Consider the following 13723-nt stretch of genomic DNA (forward strand, 5'->3'; position numbering starts at 1 on the left):
AGTGTCCTGAAAAAAAAAAGAACACTTTATGTTGCAATACTAACATTAATGCAGAAATGTTCCCTTAGGTCATGAAGTAACTTCAGGTAATTTGAAGCCAGTGGATAATGTGTTTACAGAGTGTCAGCATGGGTTGTGGCCAAGTACCCCCTCCCTACCTCCAGGAATAAGACCTGCCTGCGCCCTACCACCAACCCATCCCAGTGCTAAGGGCTTTACATGTATCCATGCATCTGATCCTCAAAGCCTTCCCATAAGATAAGTGCTATTTATGCCCATTTTAAGCATGAGAAAACTGAGGCACAGGACATGAACTTGCTTGCTCAAGGTTACACTCCTAATAAGTGGATCAGTCACTATTTAAGCCAAGTGGTGTTAAACATTGTGTCCCTGGGATATGTCATCGTTCATAATCATTGATGAAAGTTTTAAATGTTAAGTATAACTTGGAATGATTCTACTGCCTTGTTAATAACCTACAGTTATCATGAATCACTAGGCAAAAAGATGCTATTGTTAGGAGAAAAAAACTTCACCCCTACCGCTTGGGTGCAATGCTTGGGGGCCTGCAAATTAACTGAAGATAGATTAACAGGAGAAAAGGCAAGGTTTATTTACATGTGCACGTGGGAGTTGCTCAGCCACGGGTAACTTGCAGAAAAATGTGAAGTAAAGGTTTATATATATCTACTTAACAAAAGGGTGGTTTTTAGGGCTCCCATGGGAGGGCATGGGTTTTTGTGCTTTTTGATGCTATTGGGAACAGGCAATCTACCTCCACAGCAGCTGAATTTGAAAGACTCTTGGAGAAAGGTTAACAGCGACTATATTTTCGGATGGTTCTGCTTGGTCAGATAAGGGAATGTTCAGATGAGATTTCTTTCTGCATCTTCTGTAGCTCAAATGTTTATACCAAGTGTGAGAGTCCAAGTAGATTCCCACACTAATGTGGTCATCTCTTAGGTGGGGAACAAGAACAGCACAGATAAACTGCATTCAAACTATATTCAGATTAGCTTTAAATAATCTGCATCAGTAATTACTTCCTAGTTACTGTTTGGGAGATTATTTATTTATTTATTTTTGAGATGAAGTCTTGCCCTGTCGCCTAGGCTGGAGTGCAGTGGCAGGATCTCAGCTCACTGCAATCTCCGCCTCCCAGGTTCAAGCAATTCTCCTTCCTCGGCCTCTGGAGTAGCTAGGATTACAGACGTGCACCACCACACCTGGCTAATTTTTGTATTTTTAGTAGAAACAGGGTTTCACCATGTTGACCAGGCTGCTCTCAGAATCCTGGCTTCAGGCGATCCGCCCGCCTCGGCTTCCCAAGGTGCTGGGATTATAGGCGTGAGCCACCGCACCCGGCCAGAGAGTTATTTTTAAATCAAATATTCCCAATACCTACAAGCAACATCTTAGGAATATAATATTTATTACATGTAGGACTTGGTCCATAGGAGGTCAAATGCGTATTTGTTGAATGAAAAAGCGGATTAATAATAGGAGAAAATATTGTGCATGGACTGTGCATGGACTCTGCTGGGAAACGCTAAAGTTGGTTCAGCAATACTCACCAAGTCCCTGCACTGCCCGGGGGCCCGTCTAGGAACTGGGGATGCCAACAGTCCAACATGCTGAAGCTGACGTTACGGGAGAAAAGAGGAAATAGACATTGAGCAATCAGGAAATGAAAAGAGAAAAGATCAAGCTGTACTAAGTGCAATGTGGAGAATCTTTTGAATGATGTCCAGTGAAAGCCTCTTTGTGGAAGGGAGCTTTATTAAAAAGAGCCAGCCCTGTGAAGACCTGGAGCAGAGGCAACAGGAGATGTAAAGACTGTAAGGCAAGAATGAGCTTACATACCAGGAAACTGCAAGAAGGCAGTGTGGCTGGAGAGTGTGGGAGAGGGGAGCTGCCAAGATGACATCAGAGGCAGGCAGGGGGCTGCCCCAGGTACCATCAGAAGGCTGGCAGAAGCCAGATCCCATCAGGCTTTATAGCCAAGGGCAGCGGAATGGATTTTATCCCAAGGGTAATGAGAATCCAGTGTTGGTATTAACTGTTCTGCACGTTGTTGTGTTCCTTGCAGGCCACCCTGGTCTGTGGTGGGAGCTCAGGGGAACAGTGGAAGTAGAGAGAATCATCCCTCCCAGAGAGAAAGGATGGTGGCTTGTCCCAGGAGCACCATGGTGGAGGTGGAGAGAAGAGGGCAAGCGTGGGGTGTATTTTGGAGACACAGATAACAGTACTTGATGAACTGGGCAAGGGCTGTGGTAAAATGAACCGCTTCTTCGCCGTGATGCCACCCCACCCCGACCATGGCCATCCTGAGGGGAGAATGCATGTCCTTCCACCTTCACTTTGGATTTGACCACATGATTTGTTTCAAGCAATGGGATGCACATAAAATGACAGTGTGCCAGATACAAGCAGAGGCTTTAAAAGGCATCATTTGCTTCTGCTGTCCTTCCTGACTTCTACCTTGCACCCTGAGGAAAGCATGCCCCAGGGTGTAACTTCTCTGCCAGCCTGGGTCCTGGGTGGTAAGAAGGGTGACCCAAAGGAGTCCAGCCAAGAGGAGCAGAGCTTAGAAGCTGCAGCCAGCCTCAGACCCCGGAGTGAGAAACACATTTGCAGTTGCAAGCTACAGAGATGTGTGGACCACTTGCTACTGTGGCAGAAGCTAACTACTACAAGAACACGTCGATTTGTGGCCTAAGCAACAGTGAGGATGATGGTGCAACTTGCTAATTTGAGTTGCAGCAAGTGGGGTGGGAAGGTGGAAATTAAGATTTCATTTTAGAATACACTTAGCAAATAGCAACACCACTTATGTTATGAAGGATAAGATACGAGACACAACTTTCATACTCCTTGCATTTGGAGAATAATACAATATTTGTATTTGGAATTTAATATCCCAAATAAACGTTCATGTCCTTTACACTCAACCTGTTCATTGTCAAACATTTTGTTCCCTGAAATTGCCCAATTTACATTTATTCAAAAAGAAAGTGCATTTGGAGTTAAAACTAGTTTTACCCAAGAGGATCTAAACAGCTTTAAAATAGAAATGAGATTATGCCAGGATGAAACCCATTAATGACTCAGCTGAGTGAGGTCAGTGGGGGAGCGAGCCTAGGAGCTCTAAGTAAGGAAGACAGTCCCCATCATCACACCTGGATCATCAGGAGAAGTGAGATCCACATGGACGGCACACTCTAAAGACAGCTAAGGGAAACTTTGCCAAAACAGCAGAAGGGTTTTTTTCTTTCTTTCTTTTTCATCAAGATAAAGCCACTTCAACCAAGTAGAGGAACAGGTTTTGTTTGAAAACCCTAACTGGATATTTGGTTATTAATAATATTATATCATATTTAATTCACTGTCTACCATATTTCCCATGTAATGATATAATCTTCATAACTAGAATTTTAATGGCCCAATGAATAGCTATACCATAATGTTGGGGGTTTTTGTTTGTTTTTTTGTTTGTTTTCTCAGACGGAGTCTCACTCTTTCGCCCAGGCTGGAGTACAGTGGCACGATCTTGGCTCGCTGCAACCTCCACTCCCGAGGTTCAGGTGATTCCCCTGCCTCAGCCACTCAAGTAGCTGGGATTTCAGGCACCCGCCACCACGCCCGGCTAATTTTTGTATTTTTAGTAGAGACGGGGTTTCATCATGTTGGCCAGGCTGGTCTTGAGCTCCTAACGTTGTGATCCACTTACTTCTGCCTCCCAAAGTGCTGAGATTACAGGCGTGAGCCACTGCACCTGGCTGTGTATTTTTCATTTATCTTTTTTTGTAACTTAATTTTTTCTACCAAAAAATAGACATTCATGAAAAGTTGTTAAATATACATTGTTAGGTGAGGAAAGCAAGACATGCTGGATAATATCGTTTGCATTATGTCATTAACTCATTTATGCTGGAGGTTGCAAATTTTTTTTGTGAAAAACGAGACCATGGCGATGACCTTGAGCAGTAGGATACAAATAACTCCCACAAGCTGCGAGCTCCAATAATGGACACTAGCCATAAATGGGTTAAGATTACAGACAATAAATTTTGTGTATGAATATATTTATATTCATTCTGGACAGATTAATGTTAAATTATAAGTGAGGTGAGTCTATAGAAATTATTCTTTTAGTTACGAATTTCTACATCATTTAAATTATTTATGATGAGCGTATAGTAATTCTGTAACTAAAAAGCAACAAAAAGAAGATATTTACCAATAAGTAATGGAAGAAATGATTCATTCCAGAAAGGCTTGAGGAAAAGATCTGACGCTGAAGTACTGTAGCTAAAACATATTGAAATAGGGCTGGAAGAGAATGGCATCATTAGCGAGGCTTTTAGTCCACAGAACAATGAAGAACCCAGCCCCAGCTTACATCTTCCAGTCCGGCAGAGCTCCTGACAGCTTAACACGCACTTCCTAATGCTTATTATACTTTAATATGGATACTGTATTCATATTTTATGTTCTTCTATTGTTTCTGTTTATAAGTATAGCCTGGAAAAACAAGTCACAGAGTAGACACATAAAAGCACACAGCGAAATTCACATTTTCTCTTAATGTGAGAAACCACAGATGCATTAAAAAGGATCATTGCGGACAGAAGTGCACTTTGACGTTTTGATCTAACCCATTTTCACATTCAAAGGATGCTTCGAGTGTTATTCAGAAATACATAATTGTGCTGAGAGCAAAAAGCACTTAGTGTCAACCGAACACTCGCTTAAAGGCTCAGTTGGCAATACCCAAGGCTGTGTTGGAGGACGCATGGACGTGGGCCCTTCTGAGCTCTGTGGAGAGCTGGTGGGAGAGAGCTACTGGGCGCCGGCGCTGGTGAGGTCCAGATGGGTGCCTTCCGCATTCTGCACCAGGCATGGCGAGGGGCATCTCCTCGCCACCTCCTGTTTGTTTGCCTCCACCTCTTGTCCCTCCCCCTTCACAGGAAAGGAAAAGCTAGAGGCACAGAGATGTGTTTAGCTCTGTGGTGGATGAACTGATCTCAGAACGCCAGCTGCACAATCTTCACGCAAGGGTTTATAATTCCATCCACTTTCACGGTGCCTTTGGTATTTGAGCTTGGATGAAACCAAAAGGTCACCAAAAGCTTCAGGAGGAACTGCTGAATTTCACTGATGGCTGAGTCAAAAATCTCCAAATTTAGCCTGGCTGATCTCCCTCTCCAAATGCTGACTCATGAGGCTTTGATGCTTGATGCTTCCAACATGGCTGGCTGGCAGGGGAAGTTTGAACGCAGCCTGAAACCTTGCAAGCTTCTGCCTCATTTCAAGGCCTGAGTATATCCCGGAGTTTCCCCTGAATAACTAAGTGGAGTGCTCATTTTGGCATAGGGCCACCGCTCTATCTATGCTGATGGAATCTCCAAGCCAAGTCACATTCAGGATAGCGCACTGTCATGTGTGCCTGCCAGGCCGCCTAGCCCTAAGGCTCTGCGGTTTTCTTTTAGCTCGACAGTCTCTCATTGACCGAAGTAGTTTTGTGAATCACTGCTTAAAAAAGAAATGCCATGTAAGGTTGATTCAAAAAAATGGATCTTCTATTTGGGGCCTTAACACTTGAAGTCAATACAGGTTGAGCATCACTAATCCGACAATTTGAAATCCAAAATGTTCTCAAATCAGAACCTTTTTGAGTGGTGTCCAGAGCTCATGACAGAGGTGTCTTTGAAAGCCCTGCAGTGGCTCTCAGCCCTACCACAGTCATCAGGGGCTCTTTTAGTGAAATATGGATGCTGGAACCACACCCAGGGCCACTGCCTCAGGAGTCTGCAGGCAGCAGAAGCCAGCAGCCAGGGGAGAGTCATTGCATTGGGGCACAGGGTCTGAGGTGACGTCACCCCTCCCAGCCATCAGTACTTTGTGGATTCGGGTCCTGTAGGCTCCACTTCTGGGTTCCAGGAGTTGGGCAGGTCCACCAAGAAAGCCAGGGGATGGACGTCGGCATCACAGTTTGCAACCTCATCGGAAAGAAAAAGCTCCAATGAAACAATTAGAGAAAAACTCAGCATAAAATGAATGCTAAAAGTTGGAATCAAGAGAATCAGCAAGTGAGACAAGACAAAAAACAAGAAGTTGATGATGCAACATGAACCACCCCTGCGAAGATCTTGGCCTCACTCAGTAACAGAAAGAAAAACTAGAGCACGGGGAAGCCACTCAGTTTTCCCGGAATCCAACAATGACTGGGCTTCTGGGCCAAGCCCAGAACACAAAGCTCCTGACTCAGGCTTGCTGTGACCCACGCAAAGTGAAAGGGAACACTCGGGCTGTTGTCTGGGTAATTGCTTTTTCAAAAACGCCCACTGGATAAATCCAGATAATTAAGCCCCCCAAAAAGTGTTATTTTCTTTGTGAATTATCGACATAATTGCCTTAGTTTTCACCTGGTTTTGCATATGCACTGTAGCCTCACCTCTCCTTTGCATGGTCAGCATGAAGCAAGTTGATAATCTGCATTCCACACATATTGAGCTATTATCATATGTACGAGGCAGCATGATTGGTGTGATGAGGAACTGTAAACAAAAGTCCTAAGTAAGCACATGCAAGTGGCCTGCCTTCAGAAGCTCAGTCTGCTCCACACATATTCTTAGGAGAAGGAAACTCATAAGATAAAACAAGGGAAGATGACTAGGGAAAGGCAGGGTGGATGAAGGAGGGAGAGAGGAGGAGGGACATATTGCAGAGATGGTCTTGTTGGGAGGGCCCTGGAGGGCTTCAACTGAAGGGAGAGGAGTAGAGCATGGACAGCTATCCAAGAGTGACACTCTGCCCAGTTTCAAACCTGGGCTGCAGCACTTGCAAGCTGGGTGACTCAGTCACTTCAGCTCTCTGGGCCTCAGTTTGCCTCTGTAAAATGGGGATGATTTTCTTTGTTAAGTTATTTTGAGGACTCAATGAGCTGCTATCTGCAAATCATTTCCAAGTGCCAGCAGCGTGGAAAGTGGCCAGGGGATTGTGAGTGACCAACCTCAGGTCCTGGAGGGCTGGAAACAGCAGTCATTCTGAGCTTTCAGCAGGGTGTGCCCATTCACCACTGCCTCCACTACCTGTCACTTATCCGCAGAACAGAAGGAAGCCGGGGCGATAAGCAGCAACATGGTCCCAGGAGTGACATCAGGGAGCCCTGACCTAGCACTGGAGCCTGGGAATATCATAAAATCACAAATAAGAAAGATGTGACAAGGGAAAAATTAACAGGCCATCATGACTGACCTGGTACCCAAGGAGTGAGGTGGCAGAGATGACCCTCCACCAGGAATGGGGGAGGAGCAGCAGAAAACGGAGGAGGAGGGAGGCACCTCCACTCTGCTGAGCCAAGGTCTTGCGTGGACCTCCGGGAGGAAACCCAGTAGTCTGTTGGAGAAGGGAGAGCAGACGTGGTTTCAGGAGGTGGCAATATAGAGCTATATGGAAGATGAATGCTCCAAGGGACAGATTTTAGGAAGGGTCATGGGCTGAGGCATGGAGAAACAGGGAAAAGAGGTTTTGTCAAGCTGCAGAGGACACTGGTTCTTGGGGACAACAGACGTGGCAAACGGAAGAAGCTCAGTGCTCTCCACAGAGCCCACATCTCCAGCATATTCGTCACTCCATGTGAACTACAGAAACACAACAGAACTCCAGATGACAGCCTGTACCGGGGAGGAGTCCCAAATCCCATGCTCTGAAAGTGACACAAGACACAGGTTATGACGGTGAATCTGTGGGTACACAGAGGGGGATGAGCCAGGGCTGGCTGGCCTTGCAGGCCTCTTGGAATATCTCTCATGCCTTCTTTTTGACCAGTTACTCAATCTGCAAATCCACAAGCAGGACCATGGCTCTTTGTAGCTCTGTCAGTGCTTGGTGTGCATGTTACATGGATCAGTTATAGCCAAGATGACACTTCTGAAGGATGGGGCTCCCCCAGCTATGTGAAGCCCCTAGAGATGAAGAATATAGAGGGCTGGCTGCACACAGAGAAAGGAAACACCACCCAGGAACCTCAGTTACTTTGCCCTTCTGCCTTCTGAACAGAAGCTGCCAGTTCTGCCAGGCAGCACACTATTTCCCCTGAGTCTTTTTTTTTTTTTCACTTCAGGAACTACAGGAGATACCTGCAAACACTCTAAATGTATAGGCTCATTTTCCAGTAGGTACAAAAGTGGATGGATGGATGGATGGATGGATGGATGGATGGATGGATGGATGGATGAAAGGAAGGGTGAGAGGAGGGAAGGAAGGAGAAAAGGAGGGAGGGAGGGAGGGAAGAAGGGAGGCAGGAAAGAGAAAGATACTCTGTATAATAAACTTTCCAATCTAACTGAACCCAAAACGTACAATAACTTCAGTTTCCCAATTGTGAAATTAAACTGCATCTTTCTATAGCCTTTATCTTTGCCTTATAAAATTTGGTTTAGATAAATTAGACAAAACTTCTGATCTTCTACCACCAAATCCCCACACGAAGTCCCTGGAAACTTCCTTTACGCTACCATGTTGTCTACTGCATTTTTCCCAGTTGAACTCATGAAGAGCTTGAGTGTGGCAGGTGTCCAGATTCACGCCTCATCGTTCCTCCCACCAATGTCCCCACCAGTCAGTGACAGCACCACCGTCCTTGGGTTCCAGTCCAAACATCTCGAAGTCATGTTTCACCTCTGTGCCCTTCACTCCACCCACTCCGTGTTCAGTAGTGATGGAGCGGGCTTGGGCTCGTGCATCTCTGAAATGACCTAAACGATGTCAAAGAGCTTTCTGAAAAAGCAGTTGTAAGAACGAATGTCTCCTCTTCCCCTCCATTTCCATTGGATTTTATACAACTGCATGAGCTAAAGTTTTCTACAAAATCTTTCCTCCAGGTTCCCTCTCCTCATCCCTCAGGGCCCCCCAAGGGCAGGATAATTATTTCTTTAGTACCTATTTGCAAGATGATTTTCCAAGGATGGATTTCAAGTTCAACTTCTCAAGCCTGCAAATATGGCATCTCAAGGAGACCCACCGACCCGCCTGCCCCCATGTGCCCACCTGCCGTGGCTTGCTCGGTGCCAGCCCTCTCTGCTGCAGCAGCTCCAGCCTCTGCATCCTCCAGTGTCCAGCACAAGGCGCAGTCTCCCCACCCAGACTCCACTGCTGGCCTTTCCATGCTGATTTGGAGTGACATTAAGACACTCGCACAGTGGCCAAGGAGAAGTTGGAGGGCAGTTTCTGAATGCATCTTCCTTCCCAAACATGCTGAGTAGTTCTGTGGGGCAGAACCAGGTCACTGCACATCCCCATGTGTCTTTATTATGATTGCTTATAAAATGAATAAATGGTCTCCCATCCGAGTACTAACCAGGCCCGACCTGTAGTCCCGGTTACTTGGGAGGCTGAGGCAGGGGAATTGCTTGAACCTGGGAGGCAGAGGTTGCAGGGAGCCAAGACTGCACCTCTGCACTCCAGCCTGGGCAACAGAGTGAGACTCTGTCTCAAAAAAAAAAAAATACAAATGAATAAACAAACCAAATTATGAGCTTCTCCTAAACCATCAGAAGAAAGGTTCCCAGCTTTCAATGCTAACTTTGCTCCTACTGCAGAAAAGTAAGTCCCAGAAAATATGGAGATGAAACTGCAAATAACACCCTCTAATGTCTGGGAAAATACATTCTGCTCGCTTTGCTAAATCTACCGTATATCACCTCACAAGCTAGATAAACCATCTCAAAATATGTGCTGGTTGATTTTTCTACCCAGAACATTAACTGCGTCACTGGTAACAAAAGAATGTAGCATATATATTAATATGAAGGTATATTTTGATAGTATTCTCTGTAATTATTCTAATTCTAATAGAAATATTGCTAAAATTAAGTTTAATATCATTTCGATGGGATTTCTAGCCAGGGGTAGGACAATTTGGCACCTTTATAATATTTTTTGGTAATGGTTTCTCATGTAAGCACAAGTATGCTGCAGCAATTTATTTCCCTCAAATGATAACCAGCAAGCCTTCGAAAAAAACAGCTTAGCATAAAGGTTGCTGATTTATGTTTATGAAATCCATTAACAACACAGCATTCTGATGCTCCTGTGGTCTGCGTCTTGTCGGCCCGCTCTCCTGGCAGGTGATTAAACAGCAAGACTGAGCAGACATTCAGACACAAACGTTCTCCGGGGAACCACAGGGCACGCGGCCCAGTGAGGGGCAGCGAGCCTGCACAGGGGCTCACACGTCTATGTCCAGGCCTGGAGGATGGAGACAAGGACCCTGTCCCTCCAGGGTCAGAATGAGGGCAGGGACACCTTCACAGAGCAGGAAGGGGGCCGGCTCGAATGTGAAAACATGGGCAGATATTTGCTAGCAACACAGGGAATAAGTGACTTCCTGATAATAGAAACAGAGGCGGGGGCATACTGAGACCTGACCCCACAGTGGCCCCTGCAGAACGAAGGGAGAGCATGGCGACGTGAGGGCCTGGGGAGGCCCAGGGAATGAGGCAGACCCAGGGAGGGCACGTGGCCACGCTGCGCAATTGTAATTGGGCGGCCAAGTTGGCCTCCAAGCATCGTTGAGCACAGGGGCCATGATCAGAGGTGTGTTTCCGCAAGGCCACTGCAGCAGGGTGAGGAGGACAGATGTGGATGCGAGTGGGAATGAGATGAGGGAGGGATAAGGGCGGATCAGGCCGTTGCTGCGGTCGAGTCCTGGACAGCGGGAGCAATCGCCAGGGGCCTCTCAGAGCGGACTCTGAAGGCCGTTGTGTTCATCTCCTCAGCTGCGGTACAAACTACCCCAAGCCAGGCAGCTTAAAACAACAGAAATGTATCCCCCGCAATTCTGGAGGGCTCATGTCAAAAAGCCAGGTGTCGACAGGGCCGTGCTAGCGCTGGAGGCTCTGGGGGAGAATCCGGAATCTGCTCCCGGTCTCTCTGCCAGCTCCCGGGGGTGCTAGGAGCCCTGCAGCCCTTTGGCTGTGGACGCATCCCCTGGATCTCTGCCTCTGCCGTCCGTGGCTTTCTCGCTGTGTGTGTTCACATCGTCTCCCTCCCCCTGTGCTGTCTCTGGGTCTCTTCTCCTCTTGTAAGGGCAGCATTCATGGGCTTAGGGCCCACCTTAAACCAGTATAACCTCATCTTACCTTGATGACATCTGCAAACATCCCATTTCCAAATAAGGCCACATTCACAGGTCCCACGGGTTAGGGCTTGGACATGTCTTCGTGGGGGACACAGTACCACCCATAGGAGGCCTGGTGCTTGGCGGGGGGAGGGGGGCTGCAGGAGGCAGGGCAGAGCAGGGCTCCAGCCAAGGGCCAGGTTGGCGGGGAAGCTGGTTCGATTCCCTGGAAGGGGCCGAGGGCAGGAGGTACTCTTCCGTGTGGCTTTGGGGCTTCCTGCTGCAGTGGGCTCCAGGCAGAGAGGCCTCCGCCGCCTGCCCAGGTTTTAGTTGCTGCCACTTCTTCCTTATGTTCCTCCAAATCTCCGGCTGCCCCCATCTGAACCTCAGAAGCATGCTATGGGGGCAGGGGTTCCCCTCCTCAGCTTCAGGAGGCTGGATCCACTCCTAACTGGGGGAAACCGTTTGCTTCTTTCCCAGGGGACAGGTTGCCAAAAGGCGTACCCAGAACAGAAAGCTGAACATCTCACCAGTCTCTGCCTCCTGACGCAGACTGATGTCCTGAGAAGACCCGAGAGTCAGGACCCAGGTGTGTGAGAGTCCACCCCAGCTCTGCCCTGCGGGGCCTGTTCCGTCTCACCGGCCTCCAGTCTTCTTAACTAGAAAATGAGGGCTTCTGGTGCAAAGCCTCTAAGGAGCTTTTCAGCTTTAAAGCATTCTGAATCCCATTTTCCCGGTGACATTCTAATTTCACAGCGGGCTTATCTCCCCCTCAGAAGGGTCTTCAGCTGCAGCAGGGCCTTCCGTTTTAGCTTAAATCGCTCTGACCTTTTTATCAAGCAGTTCATAAACGCCCTTGCGCTAGGAGGGGCGGTGGCAGTGTGGTCCCCGGAGAGGGTCCTCTGAGGGCTCTGAAAGCCGCTTCCAAGGTTGGCGCCGAGCACAGGAGGCTCCCTCAGGCACTGAAGGGGTTTGCCCAGAGACACCCTGCTCAGCACTGCCGAGCTGGAAAACAGGTGGGTGGGGGCAGCCGCCAGGAGGGGCCAGCAAACCAGGCCCTAATCCATGAGCAAATTCCACGTTCACTGCCTCACTTTTATCTGCAGATGGGTGCGTCCTTGTGAGAAACCACAGTATTGTCCCGCACCCATGAAAGGAGGCTTGGACGTGATCCCAAGTCCCCTAAGTTAGACGGTCCAGCCTCACCTGAGCAGTCACATGGACCTGCCCGGTCCTTTGACCTCAACACCACACACTTCCCACACGTGCTGCAGGAAGGCGAGGCAGGAAGCATGCACACAAACCTGCGTATATCACAGTGGCGCTGCCATCTCGCCCACTGAAAAGTTGATTTTCTAAACCAGAGGCAGCAAAATGGACCCGCTGGGGAATTCTTGTATCTTGCCTAGCATTTATATTAATATTTGGGAGTATCATTTAATTGATTAGTCACTACTGCATACAAGGTATAAGAGTTGAGAAGTAGAAAATATGTATGTTAAAATTTTAAGAAAAAAAAAACGTCAAGTAGAACTAGCCAGTCTGATATCATTGATCTGGTTCCTGCACACACTTGTCTTATAAAGTGCTAGGAAAATAGATATTTTTCTTTCATATTATGCAATTATGTATGGCATATTGCCTGTCTGTGTGGCTTCAAAATCATTACACTGGTCAAGCTGTCCCACTAGTAAAAGCAGCCCACCACTTCATAGGTTAAAAAGACGTCTGCAAGCTATTTAATACTAAGCTGCATTCAATTAACCTTCATTTTGGTCTCAAAATAATCCCGACCATTTAATATATAACCCATCACTCCAAAAAGCAATGATTGTCCTGTGAAAACATGATTCTTTAGGCATGGAATTTGGTTGTTCACAAATTATTTTCCTTTCATGGCTAGAACCCTAAAATAATATCAGCAACTGGTGGGAGGGAGGGCGGGAAGGGGAGGAGACAGACTCGGAGGACACGTCTGAGAAAGAAGCAAAGGAAGCTCCTTGCTGCTGCTGCTGTCCTTGCTGCTATTCTGCCCGGGCTTTGTTTTATAGGATCAATGTCAGGGTGTCACTGGGTCAACAGCAGGGAGGTCTCTCAGCAGGAACACCCAGGCCAGCGAACACACTGATGCACTGTGCTCCTCTACTGGCCGGTGATCACTTTAGCTCCTCTGAGGGAAGACTTTCCGGCCTGAGCCATCGCGTTCCCGGGAGTTTCTACATGGAGTCTCTAGGCACAGCCCCTCGCTCCTCTGCAGGACCTGAATTGTCACCCCACAGCAACTGAGCCGGCACACCCTCAGCACAGCTGCAGGACAGCTCTTCTCCACTCCTCCTATAGCAACCAGGTTGGCATCACCCACGGGGCCTGCCGTACCCACGAGTGGCACCTAGAGAGGGACAAGAGGAGACAGGGCACTGCCTCCTCCGGGACAGGTGTCAAATGGAGTCAAGATCCCTCGATTGTCAGAGACCAAGAGGTCCAAAGGACCCATGCCCCCAGCACCTTCCCCAGCCTGTGAGCAAGCCGTGGTCCCGTGCTTTGCTCCACAGCCATGGAAATGGTACTGTGGGCAGGGAGGGGTCTCTTTAGCCACAG

General features: G+C 47.6%; 1 long non-coding RNA gene across 1 annotated transcript in view; it reads right to left on the reverse strand.

The window, feature by feature from the left end:
* Nucleotides 1-4448: 4448 nt before the first annotated feature.
* The window catches only part of LOC111546778, a 9862-nt gene continuing 587 nt past the window's right edge, over nucleotides 4449-13723 (reverse strand). Inside the window, exon 2 of the long non-coding RNA XR_002732914.1 lies at nucleotides 4449-6002. This is a non-coding gene — a long non-coding RNA (uncharacterized LOC111546778). The remainder of the gene's footprint in view (nucleotides 6003-13723) is intronic.

The sequence above is a fragment of the Piliocolobus tephrosceles genome, chromosome 4, assembly GCF_002776525.5.
Source record: "Piliocolobus tephrosceles isolate RC106 chromosome 4, ASM277652v3, whole genome shotgun sequence".
Classification (NCBI taxonomy): domain Eukaryota; kingdom Metazoa; phylum Chordata; class Mammalia; order Primates; family Cercopithecidae; genus Piliocolobus; species Piliocolobus tephrosceles.